Genomic DNA, 20,689 nt, shown 5'->3' on the forward strand with positions numbered 1-20,689 from the left:
TCATGTCCTTCTGCAGTGCACCATTCTGCAGGCTCTCGCCATTAGAATTATACGCAGCTCTTCTATTCTTCCTGCTGAAGTGCATTACTGCATATTTTCCCACATTATATTCCAAGTGCCAAATTTTTACCTAGTCACTTAACTTGTCTATATCCCTTCGTAGACTGTTTGGGACTTTCTCACTACTTGTCTTCATACCTATTTTTGCGTTATCAGCAAACTTGACATTCATTTCCATCATCTAAGTCATTTATATACTGTAAATAATAATATCCCCAGCACTGATCTCTATGACATTCCACTAGATACAGATTGCCATTCTGAAAATGCTCTCCTTACCCCAACTCTGTCTTCTGTTAGTTAGCCAATCCTCTAGCAAAGTTAATGTACTACCCCAAAACCACAGACGTTTATCATGTTTAGTACTATTGTGTGTGGTAGCTTATTGAATGCCATTTGGAAATCCAATTATAGTACACGCACTGCTTCTCCTTTATCTATCTTGCTTTTTACCTCTTCAAAGAATTCTAATAGATTTGTCAGGCCTAATTTCCACTTAGCGAAGCCCTGTTAACTCTGCTTGACCATAGTTTGTTTCTAAAAGCTGTGCTGGTGTATCTTTTGGAAAAGACTCTAACATTAAAGAAGTTAAGCAAACTGGTACATGGTCACCTATTTTTTATTTTATTCCTCTTTTAAGATGGATAGGTGGCTCAGTGGTTGGCACCGCTGCCTCACAGTGCCAGGGACCCAGGTTTGAGTCTAACCTTGGGTGGCTGTGTGGAGTTTGCAAGTTCTCCCTGTGCCTACGTGGGTTTCCACAAGGTGCTTCAGTTTCCAAACAGTCGAAAAATGTGCAGTTACGGTCATTTGTTGAGCTGAGTGGCCTTTTTCCAAGCTGTGGTGATTCTATGATGATCTAAATAAAACTATTACGTTGGCATTTTCCAATATTTGATCCTTGACATAAAAATGCCATAGATATTGACCTCTGTTGTGGAGGTGATGAGGTGGTAGTCTACTATGCAATAGACCAGAAGTGGAAGAAGGTAATGAATACTGAATATATACCAGATATTAAATACAAAACTTAGGGTAAGGTTCAACAAATGCCAAGTGTCACAACTGTTTAATAATTATACAATATATATTATAAAGAAAGTTAATCTGACTTTTTAAAATCAACCTAGAATCTTAGAAGGTGGATAGAAGATATTAGATAACTGCTCTTATTGATTCACTACTACCAGAAACAAACGGGCAGATTGATCTATCATCTCAGCATCAATCACAAAGGGAAGATTTAGAAATTGATTACCTCTTAGGTAGAAAAACAAACCATTTTAAAGGGGTGTGAGAATTCAAAGCTTCTGGGAGAACAGGAATTTGGTAAGACACAGCCTGGAATTCTAGTATTTGACTTTGAAGACTTAGAAGTTTTTTTTTGACAATTCAAAGTTTCACAATAGCCATTTGCTTTGCTCATTATAAAGCAGCTGAGAGACTCCAATCTGGGCAGAACTCCAAGAAGAAATCCAACAGACACACCAGTGAGAGGCGGGCTTCTTAACAGGGAGACAGAAAAGGTACACCAGCTAACGGACTATTCTACTGAACCAGGCTATCAAGGGACACAACTGGAATGTGATAAAAGCTGAAGAAAGGAGCCTTCACTCCCAACCAGAACATTTCTGCTCAGTCAAACTTGGGAGAAGACACCAACTATTTGAATACAGAAACACTGTAGCTTCTGAATTCAGACTTCAAGTTTTACTTTCAAGTTAATGCTATCTTTAATCTTGTTCGTTAAAAATGGTGTGCCCTTCTCAGTAGTTGTGTGCCACTGCATTTCCAACAGCCTATTCTTTATCCTAATTTCCCAGTTCCCTTTAGTCAGCTTTGCTTTCATATCCTCATAATTTTCCTTATTTAAGTTCAAAACACAATTCTTAGACTCAGTCTTTGTGCTGTCAAACTGAATGATTAATTTAGTCATGATTTCCTTTTGTTGTAGTTTGACTTGTCACCACTCTGCACAGAAGTGTACTTTGGAGTACCTTTACTGTGAGGTCACTGATTAATTATGTCTCATTACACCTTACTAAATCTAGAGTAACCTTTTCTCTGGTTGACCCTAGAACGTGTTGCTCTAAGAAACTGTCCTGAAAACACTATGAACTCATCTACTAATCAGATTTGTCCAAATTGTATGTGAATTAAAATCAACCATGGCTGTTGCCGTAACTTTCTCAAAAGCCCACATTATTTATCCGCTTAATATGCAAAAGTGAATGAGTTAACACTACTGAAAGTCTTTGCCACATCAACATTAATATGCACCTTCAGGGAAAATAATTCAAAAATGAACTTAGTGAACTGATTATCTCTTCAAGCACTATAAATAAGATTCAAGCTGGGCTCTTTCACTGAAAGTAGTGTTTGGGTCCTATGGATCGGATTTCAAACAATATTTTACTATTGTCTGAAATGTTAAGAAAGTCAGATGATTCTAGATACAGGCATTGCTCACTTTTAGACCAATTGACTTGGTCCCTGAGATATAGCCAGTGAGAGGATATCTTCTGATTATAGGTTCACTTCTACTACAATATCAACATGGTGTGCAGCAGGAACCAAGTGCCCTGATGCGAAAGTTCTATTGTAAAATTTCTCTGAATTGACTTCTCTTCTTGCACTCAGTTTTTGACTTGTATCATCACTTGTGGTCTTCTCTCTCTCTCCTTCATGTCTCTCCCTCCATCTTTAGTCTTTCTCATATATTAAGTTAGTGGGGAGAATTTGAACTCAATAGCTATCTGAAATTAAGAGTCAAATGGCTTCATGGTCACCATTTGTCGATGGTCAGAAAAAATCCATCTGGTTCACTAATGCCCTTTAGGGAAGGAAACTACCATTCTTACTTGTTCTGGCCTACATGTGACTCTGGCCCCACAGCAATGAAGTTGACACTTAACAGCTGTCTGTGCATTTAGGGATGGGTAATAAATGTTGGCTAGGCATTGAAGCTTGAACCTTCGAATCTTGAGTCATTGAACCTGGTATCTTGTATTTAAGAACCTAGACATAAGGTCCACGGCACAGGACATTATAACTAACATAAAATAATTGAATAGGATAGAGGAAGAGGATGAATAAATTAAAAGGTACTTTTACAACAGGAACTGTTGAATGTTATTGGGGAAAGAAAGTGTTGAGCTGTGGAAGAAATTATGATTGAAAATAGCAGATAAACAGGTAACTTGGCTCATCAGGTGCTATTGTACAGTATGTTGAAAGGATTTATAGACATTGCTTCATTAAATCTTTATGTTAGCAATATTAGCATTCTATTAATCCCTCCCGATGTGAAGAAATTGTTTTGATTCTTCCCTTCAACTCTTTTTTGATCATCTTGCATTCCCTTTGTTTTATTGATTAATGGAGATGATTTACAATTACCTTTACCACATCTCTTCACAATCTTCAAATCCTATCCCAGCCAAATGAAAAGAATTTAACACTTCTAGTTTATTGGAACAACTGTAACTCATCAATTAGAATAATATTTAAATGCATCAATCTGTTTTTATTAATTTCTTTATGCTTTTCATATAGCAGCATATTCAAAGTTATGAGTTAAAGTTCCAACTGCACTTTCACAAAAGTATTGTACAAGTTTAAAATTATAAAATGTATGACCAGAAGTAAGCCATTCAGCCCTTTAAGTGTACTCCACCATTCAATGAGATCATAGCTAATATGATAATCCTCAACTGCACTTTTCTTCCTTTTCTCCATAACTCTTGATTCCGCTACAGATTAAAAATCTGTTTATATTAGCGTTGAATATACTTAATGACTTCGCCTTGACAGCCTCTGTAGTAAATAAAATTACACAAATTCACAACCCTCTGAGAAGAAATTCATTCTTATCCGTGCTGTAACGACATGTGATCCCTTATTCTGAAATTGTGCCCTCTGGTCCTAGGCCCTCCCACAAGAGGAAACAACATTTATACATCTACCCTGTGAATACCCTAGGAATCCTGCATATTTCAGTAAGTTTGTCCCTCATTCTTCTAAATTCCAATGAATACAGGCCCAGTCTACTCACATCTTCTCATAAGACAGTCCCTCCATCCTGGCATCAGTGTGGTGAATCTTTCTTGGATTGTCTCCAATGCCAATATATCCTTCCTTAGAGGGACCAAAATCCTTGTTTTTAATTCTCTCATGGGATGTGGGATTTATTGGCTCAGTTAACAGTTACTGTCCATCTCTGGGTTCCTTTTCTTTTTGTTTCCTTCCCTTTAGTGTTAATTTAGCAGTTTTCTAATCCAGTGGGATTCCTGGAAGATTAATACCAGTGTATCCACTTTCTCTTAGCTGTGCCCTTTAATATCCTAGGATGCATCCCATCACATCCACAGGACTTCTCGGTTTGGTCCAATTAGTTTCCCACTTACCTTTTCTCGAATGAAAGGTATTGTATTTATTTCCTCTCCTCAATTTCCCTTGATTATTTAATAATTTTGGATCACTATTAGCATCTTGTCCCACGAAAACCTGTGCAAAGTATTTATTCAATTCCTCTAACATTTCCTAGTTCTCCATTATTATTTCCCCAGCCACATTTCCTTAGGGACCTATGTTCAGTTTGCCTTCTCTCATCCTTTTTATATATTTAAAGGGGCTCTTGCTGTGCGTCTTCCTGTTGCAAGTTTACACTCAAAGTTTATATTTCCCCCTTTTTTTGGTAAAAATTTAAAACCAATCCTTTAGCTTACCACTACTTATTGCCGCATTCTGTTTTTTTCTTTCAATTTGATGCTATCCTTAACTTCCCCAGTTAAGATTATTTCATGTTTGTCACCGAATACAAAGCTGAAGATTTAAATTTAGCTTTTTTTTTATAATCTCAAAAACAGGACCAACACTTCAGTGCACAACTGAGGGAATGCTAGTCTGGCAGAGGGGCCATCTTTCAAATCGAGGCCCCAACTGCGTACACAGGCAGACGTCAATGATCCCGAGGCAATATTTTGAAAATGAGCAAGGTACGTATCCCTGATGTTCATCCCTTAATCAAAATCATGAAAGCAGAGAGTATCTGGTCATTATCAAACTGTTTTTTGGGGAAGTTTATTGAGTGAAAATTGGCTACCACATTGCCTACATTACAAGAAAAGTATGTGTTGTCTGTAAAGTGATCAGATATTTGGCACTCCTGAAAAGCTCTATATTAATGCAAATCTTTCTTTTTAAGCTCTACTTGAGTCACTCTTTTTTGGAAACAACCTAGATACCTGCATGTCAAACTATCTCTGCTCTTCTACACTGCAAAGAATTATCATTCAAGATACATTTTTTTGGAGCTTCTTCTTATTTTCAGATGTTTAATTTCACATGTTTACACTGACTCTACTTGTCACCTACCAGCCCACCTATTACTCTATGTGACACATTGTAATTTTTCATGATTCTTATATGATGGTGCAATATCTTTTGTTTTAAATTTCAGCAACATTTGGTATTGTTTTCACAATTCCTAAGTTCATAATCACCAAAATTAAATATTAAAATACTGCAATCTTGTGGCCTACACTCACTCTTGCTTTCCAATCTCAGAAACTTCCTTTTACCCAAACCCTTTGCTTTCTGCCCTGATTTATTCACCTATACACATTCCGATTCACGAGTGCCATCTGATATTCATTTTATTACAAATTTCTTATGTTGTAGGTCCAAATTTTTAATACGTGTGGAAAAAAAAAGTACAAAACAATGGGTCCAATCCGAACAGCAAAACGATATGAGAAAATATGCTGTTCATATTAACTGGTTATTTTGTTTCATACTACCTGAGCATCACTTTGTTGTTCTGTTAGTTTTTACGCTCAGCTAAAACATTATCACTTCAAAACTGCAGGATGTGCTTGTAATTTTGAACTTTCTAATGAAAGTAACAATGTATTTCACTCAAGTGTTGGTTCATTTTAAATCACAGTGTTATTTTCTGCACTTACAGCTTGGTATCTGTAGAATTTTTGGTGGGAGACAGAAACTAGATGTGGGGACGGTGAACAGGCACTGAGGATACTACACTTGGCATACAATTTTATTTCTTAGGCTTTTGTCCAAAACTGCACCACATAAAGACAGGCTGGTTAAAAAGGCATTTGCCAGCCTTGCATTCATTGCTCAGTTCTTTAAGAATTGGAGTTGGGAAGTCATGACGAGGTTGTAAGAAGTATATCATTAAACTGGAGCGTGTTCAGATGAGATTTACCAGGATGTTGCCAAGACTGGAAGGTTTGAGTTACAAAGAAAGGCTGAGACTTTTATCACTGGAGAGTGGGAGGTTGAGAGACAACTTCACAGAAGTTTACAAAAGTAATGAGGGGTATAGATGGAGCTAATGGTAGTTGTCATTTCCCTAGGATGGGGGATTTCAAGATTAGGGGGCACATTTTTAAAGTGAGAGGAGAGAGATTTATAAAAGACATGAGGGGCAGTTCGTGTGTGGAGTGAACTTCCTGAGTAAGTGATGGATATGGGTACAATTACTATGTTTAAAAGACATTTGGATAAGTACATGGATAGGATAGGTTTGGAGTGAAATGGGCCAGGATCAGGCAGGTGGGACTAGTTTAGTTTGGGATTATGTTTGGCATAGACTGGTTGGACTGAAGGGTCTGTTTCTGTGCTGTATGATCATGTGACTCTATGGACACAATAGGGATGGGACAGGGTATAGAATCATGACTTTATGCTTATGAGATTTCAAATCTTGCTTATGACACTTTGTGAAAAACCTGCATCTCTTCATGATACAAAATTACATGTTACAAAATTTGGCTCCACATTTACCAGACTCTCTCAAGAACTAACTTACATTATAATTACTATTCTTACGGCTTGATCTGGATAATGGAGTAAGTGGGCATAAGAATTTAGTTAAAAAGCCAGCGGAATTTGAATTTGTTTAATGAATCTGGAATATACCCAGTAATGTTGATAAGGACAACAATAATTGATTGTTGTAAACAAAACTGTTTCTCTGATGCCCTTTTAATAAATAAATCTGCCATCCTTATTTATTTTCGCAGGTACCTTCTGCCTGTATGTGACTCCAGACCCTCAGCAAAGCGGTTGACTCTTAAACGCCTTCTGAACTGACCTAGCAGGATACTACATTCAAGAAACATGAAGGAAGCAATCTTGCCTGCAATGCAACTTAATGTTGCATTCATTTGCATTCCTTGCTTAAAGATCACAACTCTATTAATGGCCTTAATTAAAGTAATAAACAATAATAACTACCAATACCATCTACTGAAGAGGACAAAATGCACTCTGGTGTCACAAATTACAAATTCATGCTTCACTTCTTATAGGAGTATCAGCAGGAAGGATCTTCTTAAACACTAGATGAATTCCTGTCTCATGCTCTTACTGAAAGTTATACAAGTTGTGCACCACGGCCTAATGTTCGAGCAATTACCAACCATAAGGTCACCAAGAACGCTGTAATTTCCGCTCTTTTTGAAAGCTTAAAACGTTTTTTTTTAAAGCCTTTCACAGTACAAGCGATGTCGAATAGTACATTTTCCATTTACCACAGTGGTGAAAGCATTTACACAAATTGATTACGACCTGAAGTTTCCATGCAGTTAAACGTCACGGAGGCAACAGTTGTTTCATATAAGTGCGAAATTATCATCAACTACGCTATCAGTGAGTATAAGCAGGTAGACTCGCAATAGTGCAAATACACCTTTCGGCTTCCTAATGGTGAGGTTTTTTTTGTCTGCATCCCGCTCAGTAACCTATCAGCAATTCAATATTTCAACATCCTCCATGTTCCTTGTTTAAATGATCCATTGTGCAAATTATATGAATTCTGCGGTCAGATTACACCATGTTGTTAACTCTTTTGTTTATACCCTGGGTGTTAATTTTAAAGCTTTGTTATCTGTGACATCAACATATCATCATTTAACCTAATGCAGTCAAGTCATGTAAACTGGCTTGTGACTTATTTGAAAATCAGCAGAATTGTGCAGATGTTAATTTTAAAAATAGCTAAGTTACAGGCTTTCATTTTTAAACTGATATTCTTCATGGGACGTAACGCCCGCATATATTAATGCTTAATTATTGCTGTCTCGTTGATGGCTTTACATCAACAGGAGCTTTTAACAGATTGCATATGGCTTTAGCGTGTTTTCAGTTACTGAGCCAGCGATATATTTACACTGATAACATAATCCAATTTTGGAATTATCCGTAAATTGACCATGCAAACCTTTAAAGTTTTTTTTAGTAGAATCAATTTGATGGTCTTTGAATGCGAACTGAAGGAAAATACTTCATTGAAATATCTCCAAGAGCACAAAATTAAAAAAAGTCCAGCCAGTTTTTGCTATTAAAAGTGGCAGCATGACTCATGCCCTAAGAAAATTATTTAACGCACCTTCCGCCTTGAAACAAAAGTTACTTTTAACACCTGTTATTCTGAGAGAAGAAAAACTCTTAATGTATTAGAATGTTCTTTATATAATTGTTGGACTGAGCATGGTGACTATTGAACACCTAAAAGACGTATGAAGAAGTAACTGAGCGAAACTAATTTGAAAATTAAAACAAACTAAGTACTGTGTATGATTAATTACTGTTATAATTGTACATTTGTTGTATGTTCTTCGGATGAAATCGTCTCAGCAAAACTGCAGGATCAGAACCACTTAAACCAAAACTGAAACAGACAAGTGCTACTTACCTCTGTAAGTTAGTCGTTGTGTGTTTGTATATGATTCCAGACGCTGACTAAATTTCTTTAAGAATCTAAATTGCTTAAAATTGCTTTGCAACTCCACTGAGTCACCAGCGTTTTATCAGTATTGATTGACAACCGGTTCCTGAGTTCATCCTCCTCTTGATAGTTGGCCATTTCGATTGGTGCTGTAAGGGCAATGTTCGCCAATAGGAGCAGGGCTAGGGAGGGCCCACTTTCGTTGGAAGCCCTCCGCCTTCAAATTGACATCTGCATGTACCAAAACGGAACTAGTCGGTTTCAGTTGAGTGGTATTGTTAGACCTGTTTATCTTCTGAATTCTCCAGAGATGAGTGCTGCACTCATCTGCCTTCAAAGTGATAATGCGTTTCCTGTCTGTACTTAATAACTTTTCTTTTCCATACCCCATTAGCATAGCGCCTTATCTCGTCGCAAAGAATGTGTAGAAACAATAACATTGCTCATAACTGATTATAAATTATAAAAAACAAGGTTTGCAATCTGTCCGACAGTAAATCGCTGAGCATAGCACCTGTTGGAAGATGGGAATTCTTGGAATTGCATAGAATTTGGGGAATATATGCCTAAATTGATAGCATGCTCACCTAGGAGTCTCAAGGTTCAAGACCAACTCCAGGTCTGGAGCACAAAAGAAGATGAAAGGTGACACTTCAGTGCAGCAACTAACTAAATATGCTGTTTTTGGTTGAGACATTAAACAGTCTCCATCTTCTTGCCACTGAAGCCGCAAAATCCCTTACTGCGGATTTTGAAGGGGCGTCATCTTTGGGTTCATAGCCAATTTTTGTCCCTCAGTCAACATCAGAAAACCAGATGATCTGATTGTTAACACGTTGCTGATAGTGGAAATTTTCTGCACATTTCTGAACATTAATGCATTGCCAACATGACCACAGTAACTGTACTTAAAGTGCACCACTTGCTGTAAGGTACTTTGAAGTATCTGACAGTTGTGAATAATAAAAGCAAGCCTTTCATTTTTAAATCCCCACGTTTCTACTGATTCTACAATTTCAAGTTTTCTTTTTTATATTCAATGTTTTTGAAGTGTTGTTTAAGTAACTATAGTGTCTTGACAGTTTGGTGACAAAAATTTGTGAATGTTTCAAGCCAAGCTCAACTGAAATCCAGAGAAACAGTCTGCTTCATAGAACTAGGCATTGTGTTATTTGAAATGTTCTCTCCAAATCTAAAATCGCAAAAAAATGTGCAAGACAGCAGAAAGTTGTTTCGCCTATCGTGTCAAAGCTGATTGACAAACAGATACCCAGCCTAAGATAACAATGTGTAGAGCTGGATGAATACAGCAGGCCAAGCAGCATCTTAGATACCCAGCCTTATCCCACAGCCTTGCAGGCCAAAGCTCTTCAAATTGATATCCAAATATCTTTTTTTAAAGTTTTGAGAGCTTTGTCTTCTGCAACCATCTGAGGCAGTGAATTCAAGTCCCTTTGTTGCAGGACCATTTTAAGAGAGAGTAAATGGCATTACTGAAGGAAGTGATACCACATCTCACATGACTAAAGAGCTGTAGGTGTGGACTGACAGAGTAAGTATAACAGCCTGGTAAGGAAGGTTGTTTGGTTCTCCTCTTTTTAACCACACCGTGATCGTAATAAATATTGCCTTTTTAGCATATAGTTATTACACTTCAATTAAACATGGTTAATCCGATCAAAGATAAAGGGAAGCCAGGTTTTCTTGAGCAAATGAGAGTGGAGTTTTATTGTTCAAGCTGAGAAAAATAAGGAAATGCAACAAACATAAACGATAAACTTTTAAAAAGGAGTGAGTGGGAGAGGAGGATGTCTGTACAGACAGGACAGTACAGGTGGTTGCAGTAGAAACTTTTCAAGGAGTCTTTGAATTGCAACGGAAATCTGAGTCTAACAGTTTAGCTGTTCTGTTTTCTCAGTAGTGGCAAAACTTGCGGATGACATTGATTTCGCAACGAACAGATTGCGAACTTTTCAAGTTGCTTTTTCACTGGTACTTGTTTCTGAAACTGAGAGAAGGAGCAAGAGAAGAGCTTTCAGTATCGTTCATGTTGTTTTCTTTCTTCTTTGATACTCAAAGGCAGCTTTTAATAGATACATCCTTTGCAGGCTCACAGAATTATAGAATCAAGTAGTGTAAAACAGGCCCTTTAGCCCATCAAGTCTGTACCACTAAACATATAATATCAATACTAGTCCCACTTGCCCACATGAGGCCCATAGGCTTGAATGTTACAATGTTTTGAGTGCTCATCCAAGTAAGTTTTAAAAAGGATGTGAGGTTTCCAGCGTTAAATACCCTAACTACCGTATGGGTGAAGAAAAGTCCTCAAATCCCCTCTAAACCTCCGACCTTTCACATTAAAATTATATCCCTCTGTTATTGACTGTTCAACTAAGGGGAACAGATGTTTTATCTTCACCCTGTATATACCGCTCATACCTTATATCCCTCTCAAGTTGCAGCCTACCCAGCCTCTCCGCTCCAATGAAAACAACCATTGGGGGACTCAATGACTAGGGGTCATGAGTTCAAAGTAAGAGGAGGAAAGTTTATGGCACATATGCGTGGGAAGTTCTTTACACAGATGGTGGTGGGTGCCTGGAACGCGTTGCCAGTGGAGGTGGTCGATGCAGATACAATAGCGTCTTTTAAGATCTATCTGGACAGGCACATGGATGGGCGGGGAGCAATGGGATACAGACCCTTAGAAAATAGATGACACATTTAGACAGAGGATCTCAATCGGCGCAGGCTTGGAGGGCCGAAGGGCCTGTTCCTGTGCTGTAATTTTCTTTGATCTTTGTTCTTAACCCAAGCTTATCCAGTCTCTCATCATAGCTGAAATGCTTCATCCCAAGCAACATCCCATATACCTTCTCAATTATCCTCGTAACCTGTCCTGCACCTTGAAGGATCTGTAGACAAGTACCCCAAGATCCTTCTGTTTCTCTGAGATTAATTGTGTTTTGCTGTTCATGAGCACTCCATTGCAGTTACTTCTTCCAACGTGCATCACCTTACGTTTATCAAGGTTAAATTTCATTTGCTGTTGATCCGCCTGTGAGCAGTGTGTAAGGCACAGGAACTCACCTCTTGTGCCAAGTATCTTGGAAGAAATTCATTCTCCTCTTCAGGCGGCAAAGGCATCAGGCAGTGACACCTGCAGTGTCCATGTCAGCTCCTGAGGTACCTTCAGCACTTTTTGAGAACGGAGAACTCACAGGCTCTGGAACAGTCAGACGGCAGCCGAGGAGACAAACATTTTTGCTCCCACATCGTTTGCGAGTTTGCAGCTTGCATATGGCCCACATGCTTGTTCCGGACTGTCGCACTGGCCCGAATTTTTTATGTCACTTCACCTGACCTCATGTTGATCATACATTTTACACGTGCAGGGCCATCCTGGTGGTTCCTACGCCAAACTTCATCCCCTTAAATAAACTTCATCTCTTGCTGAGCAGAGTCTTGTGTCCAGTGTTGGTATTCCTGATGCCACCACCACCGCCCCTCACCCCCCCCCCCCCCCCCCCCACCCTACCAAAGGTCCATGAAGATCAGGTTTAACCTGGTGCAGACCCTTCATCCCATTAGCAATTCTGATGGAGCTATCCCTGTAGTTGCATGACGGGTGGCCCTATATTCTAATAGAAACCGGGGCAGATTTAGTATTTAGTGAAGCTGTAGGCTGGTTCTTTTAAGCCTGCCTTCAAAGTTTAGACTGCTGATTCTGCCAGACCATTGGATAATTGATAGTATGAAGCTGTCCATGTATGATGGATACCATCCAACTTTAGGAAATACTCACCCTCCTGGTAAACAATGACCTATTATCTGTGACCAACACTTCCAAGGGCCCTTGTTTTGCAAAAGATGTGCACAATCCAAGAACGTCCAGCCATTTTGAGTGGGTGTCCACAATAACTAAGAACATTGACCCCATGATGGACCTGCACAGTTGATGTGTAACTGAGTCTAGGGTTTACACAAATGTGATGGAGCTGCTGGTGGTAATTCTTGTCCTTTTGCCACTCTGGGCACTGCCCGACTGATGCAGATAATTCTGCATCTAATCCTTGCCACCAGACCTAGCTTCTCAACAAAATCTTCATTTTGGAAACCTCTGATGACACTGGTAGAATTCAGCCATTTTCTACTGGCAACCTTTGCCCGAGGCAATCCCTCTTGCTCCCCATTACTATATGGTCTCTCTGGGTCCAAAAAGGTTTCTGTTCTGGTTGTGATGGCCCTTGCCCCACCTCTACCAGCAGTTTCAGTTTTGACAGGACCAGATCTGTCTGCGCCCAAAGTCTGCTATTGTCAGCGATGATTGGAAGTGTATCCTGAAAATTCAAATCCATTATGGACTCTTCCAGTGGCGACACCACCGGTGGTGTATCTGCGGGTGGGAGGTGGTTCAATGCATCAACATTTGCTGCTTGGTCTCCCAGATGGTGTTCCAACTTAATATTAGAGCCCACTGCCAAATTCAGCCTGAAGCTATGGGCAGCACTGCCATGACTTTTTTAAGTAGACCCAGCAGGGGTTTGTGGTCCATTATTATTATAAATTTATGTCGAAAAGTATTGATGGAACTTCATGAATACAAATACGACCGCTAAATCTTCCTTCTCTGTCTGGATGTATTTATGCTCTGCATTAGCCTAAGTACAGGATGCATATACTGTTGGGTGCTCCTCTCCTTTGAGCAATGAGCTAATACTACTCCTATGCCATAATGGGAGGCATTGCAAGTCAATACCAGGTCTTGCTTGGTATCATAGTGTGTGCCAACACCTTTGAGAATGACAGCTGTTTCCTCACTTCACTGAAGGCTATGGCTTGGCGGCATGATCATTTCCAAGGCTGACCCTTCTTTAAAAGTTGATACAAAGGTGCTAGGAAGGTGACCAAGTTATATATGAACTTTCCATAATAATTCATCAGCCCAAGACCTAAGTTCCAATACAGATGTGGAAGCAGGGGCACCTTTGACTGTGCTCACTTTGTCTTCCAGTGGTGTAACCCAGTCTTGTTGACTCTGTAGCCCAAGTAGGTCACTTGGGGAGCCTGGAACACACTTTTTTCCCCTTCTAAGGTGTATGCCCACATGGGAGAAACATCTAAGCTATGTCCAAGCTCTCTAAGTGTTTCTTATTGGTCTTTTCCCTGTTATTAGCATATCACCTAGACAAATGGTGACCTGGGTAGACCCTGTAAAGTGTTCTCCATTGCCCACTGAAAAAATGCACAGGGTGACAATACCCCAAATGGCAACCCCGTATATTGGCACAAACCTTCATTGGTATTAATTGTAGCATACTACTGGGAATCTTCATCTAACCACAATTGCTAGGCACAGCTTGTGTCCAGCCTTGCGAAGGACAGACCTTCTGCCAGCTTTGTTTTAAAATCCTCTGTGCAAAGGTTTGGGTGCTTATCCAGCAGGGAGAAATGGTTTACTGTTTGTTTAAAATCCCCACAAAGGTGAACTCATCCATCAGGCTTCGTAGTGAGTACAATCAGGGCTGCCATTTCCACAAACTGGGCTGGTTTGATGATTCCCTCACTTTCCAGCCTTATGATTGCTGCCTCTATTTTTATCCATAAGACAAATGGCAATGGGCAGGCCTTGCATAATCGGTGAATTGCTTCCTAGTGTACAAGTAGCCTTGGCTCCTTTGGTAATTCCTAGTTTTTCCTGAAAAACCTCCAGGTATCTAATTAGGACTTTACTGAGGCAGCAATTTTTTAATCGAAAAATGTTGAGGCAATCCAGGTGAATCTTTCTCAACCAATTTTGCCCCATCAAACTTGGCCCCTTTTACTATAATCAATGGTAACTGAACCAGCTGCTTCTCATAAGAGTCTGGAATAAAGTTGTACCCTTAATCTGTAAGGATTCCCCAGTATAGGTTCTCAGTTTAGCTGAGGTCTTGTGCAAACTTAAGGCTTGGAGTCCAGAGCAAATTTTGTTAAAGATGGCCTCTGCCTCACTAAAATGGCTGCATTTGTATCAATCTACATTAGAACCATGTGATCATTTAACTATGTGTTTATTTTGATTGGTTCTGATTGGGATGTTGCTAAGCAACTTAACCATTCAAAACAAGATGTAGTTGGACTTTACAAGGTGTACATTCTCCTGGCCTATGAGTTCTCTTACTCAGTTTAGGTCCAGTGGGATTCTTTAGCTCTTTCGAGTTCATATACCAGGAGCAAGTACAATTGCTCACCGACCTGGATCTTGAAGATGATTTTAATCATTTAGCTGAGGCTTGGCTTTGTTTTGGGGTTTTGCTGTGGGCTGACCTAGAGTCCTTCTGTTCGGGATATGTCCTGAGTGAGGCAATGCAATTGCCTTTACTCAAGTGGTGATCTCCAAGTTCAGTTGGATTGGCGAGGGTGTCCACTTCCACCGGAATACCCTGCAACTCATATCCTCCACTTGCTGCATTTTCCAATGATAAAGTCAGTTGCAGTGCTTGTTTGAAATCCAGCTGGGCTTCAGCTAGTACATGATTTTGCATGAATACATCATTAATCCCACACAGTCTCTCAGCATTTCATTAAGGGGGTAAATTAAAATCGCTTATCTCTGCCAGTCATCTTTACCTTGTCAAAAATCCTGATTTAGATTCCCCAGTGCTCGAATTGCCATGTAATACTAATAGCATCGCAGAACTAAATGAGGTTTGGGGTTGTAATATTCCTTAATTAACTCCAACAATTCTTGAAAGGGTTTAGGATCTGGTGCCTCAGTGAAAGTTGGATAACTAATAACTGATAAAGTTGTGGCTCCCCAAACTGCTAGGAGAATTATTCATTGCTTTTCATCAGCCGCAATGTCTTTTGGCTGGGGAAAAAAAAATTCTTTCCACATGATTACACCAACTCGAAGATGACTTTTGCGAGTGAATTTCAAAAGGAGCATGTTCTTCTCTCATTGCCATGGAAATAACCCCACAGAGGCTAGTATCCCATCACCAAGTCACCCTTTAATTACATGAGCAGAGTCCTTGACATTAATCCAACTTCCCCTGAGCCAGCTGTCAGAGTAAACAGTGCCTCTGACACACCCATTTTTATCTGTCAGCCAGAGCTCCCTGATTGGACCAGATTAATAGCCCCAATCAGGGAACTCATAATCTATGAAGTCCACCAGGCTGACCTCGTTGCTGTCACTTGAGTAACATCACATCAAAACTTGCATTTGCTCTGGTCCATTAGATTAATTTTCTGCAACCATATTTCACATAGTAATTTCTGTATGATGAATATGACAGCAAAAGACTTTCACAGATTTACAAGGAGTTATGGAAGTCACAAGGGCAGTGTGACAATAACAAAATCAAGAAGTAGGGAAAATTAGGGAAGAAACTTAATCAAACAGTGTGGGGGCAGGGGGCGGTGGGGGAGGTGGATCATGCATTCCAGCACCTCCAGTACCTACTTCCTTCGAAAAACTGTCAGGTTAGTAATAGACACCATACGCTCCCTTTCCAAGGACATCGGGGAACAGATGTAACCACAGAAGAAACAACAGATCCTTTAGAGGGAGCCCGGGCATTTGGAGTTCTTTTGCCAGCTCAGTTACTAACACCCCTGTGAATACATTAGCTTGATCACAGGTCAGGAATACATTCTGATGAGCCCGTCATTGACAGTATCCAAACTGGTCAAGGAAGAAATGTCCCAGGTTGCTAGCACTTAGAGGACTGCCAGAGACTGGTGCCTGGTCAGCCCCATCAGGACAGTGCTCCATGGTGTTGGCCATTAAAGACCAGCACAAGTAGACCTGCGAACAGCAGGCAGATTTGTTGGACACACTGGTCAAACTAACTCCAGTGTTAGAGGCATCTGTTTGAACCATGCTACCTCTGGCATGTGAGAATCTGGCTTCTCCATGGACAGATTGGCAGCTGCTGTGGAAAACCAGGTCCAGCACTCTCAGTGCCTGCTGATATGCACACAGGCCTCTCCTTCAATGGCCCAGTAGTCAGCACCAAAAGTGAGATGAGAGGGATACGAGAGATCTTAACCCTTGTTCACATTCCCTCAAATTCTTCAGTCGTGCAATCCTTGTCCTTGTGGCAATAAAGCATCCAGTTTATGACATATGTGTCAAGATAATTTTGTTTATGTAGTCTTGACTACCTTCGCAAGACTTGGCTAATTGCTTTCAATCTGTATGTGACAGCCCGTCTTTGTTCCTTAACAGCTTATGCCAGACAGTTATTATTGCTGCTGCGTTCTGTGTGTAACAGTTTATCCTTGTTGATTTATTCAACCAATGAACAGGTATTAAAGTTCTGACGTCTATAATATTACAATGTCATTGGCCATTTTGGGCAGCAAAAAGCTTAGTTTATCCTTTTGGAATAACATCTCCAGAATAAAGTTCCTGTGTTTAGTATTTTGGCCTCCTGCTCCTTCTTGGTACATAAAACAGGAAGTAAACTGGCAACAGGGATGAAAATTGCTTTGAAATCCACTGGGTCACACCATTGATTCATCAAAAAAAGAATTGTGGTCCTCACTGAAAATCTTGGAGGCACTTCAGTAAAAAGAAGAAAATAAATCAGAAGACACCATCACCATGCTGAAATAGGTACAGTCAGCAAAAAAAGGAAGAGGTGAACAGTGCAGAAGAGGCCCACCATGTGCTCCACCAATAAGGAACATCATGAATAAGAATATCCTACATGGATGGACATGACATGAGCTAAGACTTGGATGGAAACAGGCAGCCTTAGAAATACGTTGTTTTAAATGAAAAGAAGCAACGTAATGTTAACTTTTTTTTGTGTGGTACGTTATGCTATGCTTTCCAATTTAAAAGGAAATGGTGGGAAATTTTGGTTCCATCAGACTATATGATGAAAAAACAGAGAACCGGAATGAAATTTGGATAAATGCCGTGATTTGAATTTTGGTGCAACAATCAAGGGTATGGTGTATACAATTAATGGTAGGACTTTGGGTAGTGTCGTAGAACAGAAGGACCTAGGGATGCGGGTAAATAATTCTTTTGAAGTTTGCATCACATATAGACAGGGTGGTTAAAAAAGCATTTAGAACCCTTGCCTTCATTGCTCCATCCTTTTAGTATGGGTGTTGGGAAGCCTCATTGAGGTTGTACAGGATATTGGTAAGGCCTCTTCTGGAGTACTGTGTCCAGTTCTGGTCACCCAATTGTAGGAAGAACATTATTAAGCTGGAGAGGGTTCAAAAGAGATTTACCAGGATGGTGCCAGACATGGAGGGTCTGAGTTATGAAGAAAGGCTGGACAGGCTGGACTTTTTTCACTGAAGCATAGAATGTTGAAAGGTGACCTTATAGAAGTTTATAAAATAATGAGGGGTGTAGATAGAGTTAACAATAGTTGTCTTTTCCATAGGTTGGCGGATTTCAAGACCAGAGAGCACATTTTTAAGGTGAGAGAAGATACATTTAAAAAAGACATGAGGAGGAATTATTTTACCCAGAGGGTGGTTCATGTATGAAATGAACTTCCCGAGGAAGTGGTGGCTGTAGGTACAATTACAATGTTTAAAAGACATTTAGATAAGTATATGAATAGGAAAGGTTTAGAGGGATATGGGCCAGGAACAGGCAAGTGGGACTATTTTAGTTTGAGATTATGTTCAGCATAGACTGTTTAGACCCAATGGTCTGCTTCCATGCTGTATGGTTTTATGACCCTATGACTACATAGAGAAAGTCCATTATTCTGTTCAAACCTAAAAAAACTGAAGTAGATACAGTTGCCCCTACATATGCATTTATGAAGGGGAACCTTTTTAATCTTCTATGGAGTTCTGATACAGCCAGAGAAAGAAATTTCAAAACCTATGAAGAGCTAGTAGGAATCCTACACAAACATTTTTCACCAAAACCATTGGTGATTGCAGAGGGGTTTAGATTCCACAAACATGGTCAGCATAATGGTGAAAATACCTCTGCAGTTCGTTGTAATTTTAAAGGCATTAGCAGAATTCAGCAAATTTGGAGACAACTTAAAGTGATGCTATCAGGGGCAGACTGGTGTTTGGTTTAAGTTGTGAAGCAATCCAGAAGTGGTGATTGACAGAAGTAACCTGGGCTTAAAGAAAGCACTAAAAGTAGCAGTGATGATAGAACAGGTATCCAAGGAAGACAAACATGATGCCATTAATTCAGAACTCTAACATGAGAGTTCACAAAATGATGACTAAAAAATGAGCACCAATGTAGATTCAAACTCACATTGCAACAGCAAATATCTGGTATAAAGAAGTTTTATGCAGAAACTGCAGCAAAAGAGGGCTATCAAACTGGTTTGAGGAAGAAACATGATCAACATACTGCAGAAACTGAAAAGAAAACTGTAAGAAAAATAAAAAAAAACTGTAAGAAAACCTACATGAGAAGGGCACAAGGAAAGGCCAGACTTTCAGTCTGTAGAGGAACAGTTATGAAACATATGCCCATTGCTCGTGACACCAACCAATGCTGAGTTGCTTCTTACTGGATGGCAAACTGGTAAGAATGGAACTAGATACCGGAATTGCAGTTTCATTGATACCTGGAAGTGCATATCAGAAGTAGCTGAATCACTTTGCACTGCAACCCTCAAAAATTGTGCTAAGAATGTACACAAGTGAAAGAGGTTATGACAATGTGCATGTTCAGTCATACAGTCAGATTGAAGATTTCTCCTCACACATTGTCAAAGGACATCTTTCAGCTTATTTGGGAAGAGCACAGTTGCATAGTACACTAATATTAAAGCAGACCTGAGAACAATATAGCATGTTTCAATGAAAGTGCTTAATTTTGTCAGACAGCCAGAAAACAAGAGCTATCAATTCTGTCAACTGAATATGCCAGCTCCATTAAATCCTAGCAAGTATCAACTGTCAGTATGGGATGATTAACGGTACAAAATACCGAACAAAATACTTGAAATCAAGCAACCTCAAGATTTTAAGAATCGTTAATGCACCACTTTTTCAAAATATGTAGCCTACCATCAATCTTTTTTAAGTCACACCAAGGAAACGTTTTTGAACGTATTTAATGCATATGGAGACCTATTCAGTTATAAACTAGACTCCACGCTGCGCTTTCCATTGACTGAGCAGAGAGTTTTGGACAAATACAAAATAAACTATAACTCGACTCGAATCAATCAGGAATTTAAAAAGAAGTTATAATGGCATTAACAGTGATTGCTAATTAATTTGCCATATACTTTACTATGATATATTAAAATGCAAATATAGTTAAATAATATGTCCTTAGGAAATATCATTTGGGACTGCCGCTGACCCTTTTGTTTATTTAATACAATCCACTCTCTCACCGATATAACAAAGTGTGGAGCTGGATGAACACAGCAGGCCAAGCAGCATCTCAGGAGCACAAAAGCTGACGCTTCGGGCCTAGACCCTTCATCAGAGAGGGGGATGGGGAGAGGGGCCTGGAATAAATAGGGAGAGGGGGGAGGCAGACCGAAGATGGAGAGAAAAGAAGATAGGTGGAGAGGAGAGTATAGGTCGGGAGGTAGGGAGGGGATAGGTCAGTCCAGGGAAGACGGACAGGTCAAGGAGGTGGGATAAGGTTAGTAGGTAGGAAATGGAGGTGTGGCTTGGGGTGGGAGGAAGGGATGGGTGAGAGCAAGAACAGGTTAGGGAGGCAGAGACAGGCTGGGCTGGTTTTGGGATGCAGTGGGGGGAGGGGATGAGCTGGGCTGGTTGTGTGATGCAGTGAGGCGAGGGGATGAACTGGGCTGGTTGTGGGATGTGGTGGGGGAAGGGGAGATTTTGAAACTGGTGAAGTCCACATTGATACCATTGGGCTGCAGGGTTCCCAAGTGGGATATGAGTTGC

At 39.9% G+C, this 20,689-nt stretch overlaps 1 protein-coding gene across 1 annotated transcript in view; it reads right to left on the reverse strand.

The window, feature by feature from the left end:
- The window catches only part of si:dkey-171c9.3 (uncharacterized), a 50,506-nt gene extending 41,614 nt beyond the window's left edge, over positions 1-8,892 (reverse strand). Inside the window, exon 1 of the mRNA XM_048544872.2 lies at positions 8,783-8,892. The gene's annotated coding sequence lies outside the window, so the exon portion shown is untranslated. The remainder of the gene's footprint in view (positions 1-8,782) is intronic.
- Between the last annotated feature and the right edge of the window lie 11,797 nt (positions 8,893-20,689).

This window comes from Stegostoma tigrinum, chromosome 15 (assembly GCF_030684315.1).
Source record: "Stegostoma tigrinum isolate sSteTig4 chromosome 15, sSteTig4.hap1, whole genome shotgun sequence".
In the NCBI taxonomy this organism is placed as follows: Eukaryota; Metazoa; Chordata; class Chondrichthyes; order Orectolobiformes; family Stegostomatidae; genus Stegostoma; species Stegostoma tigrinum.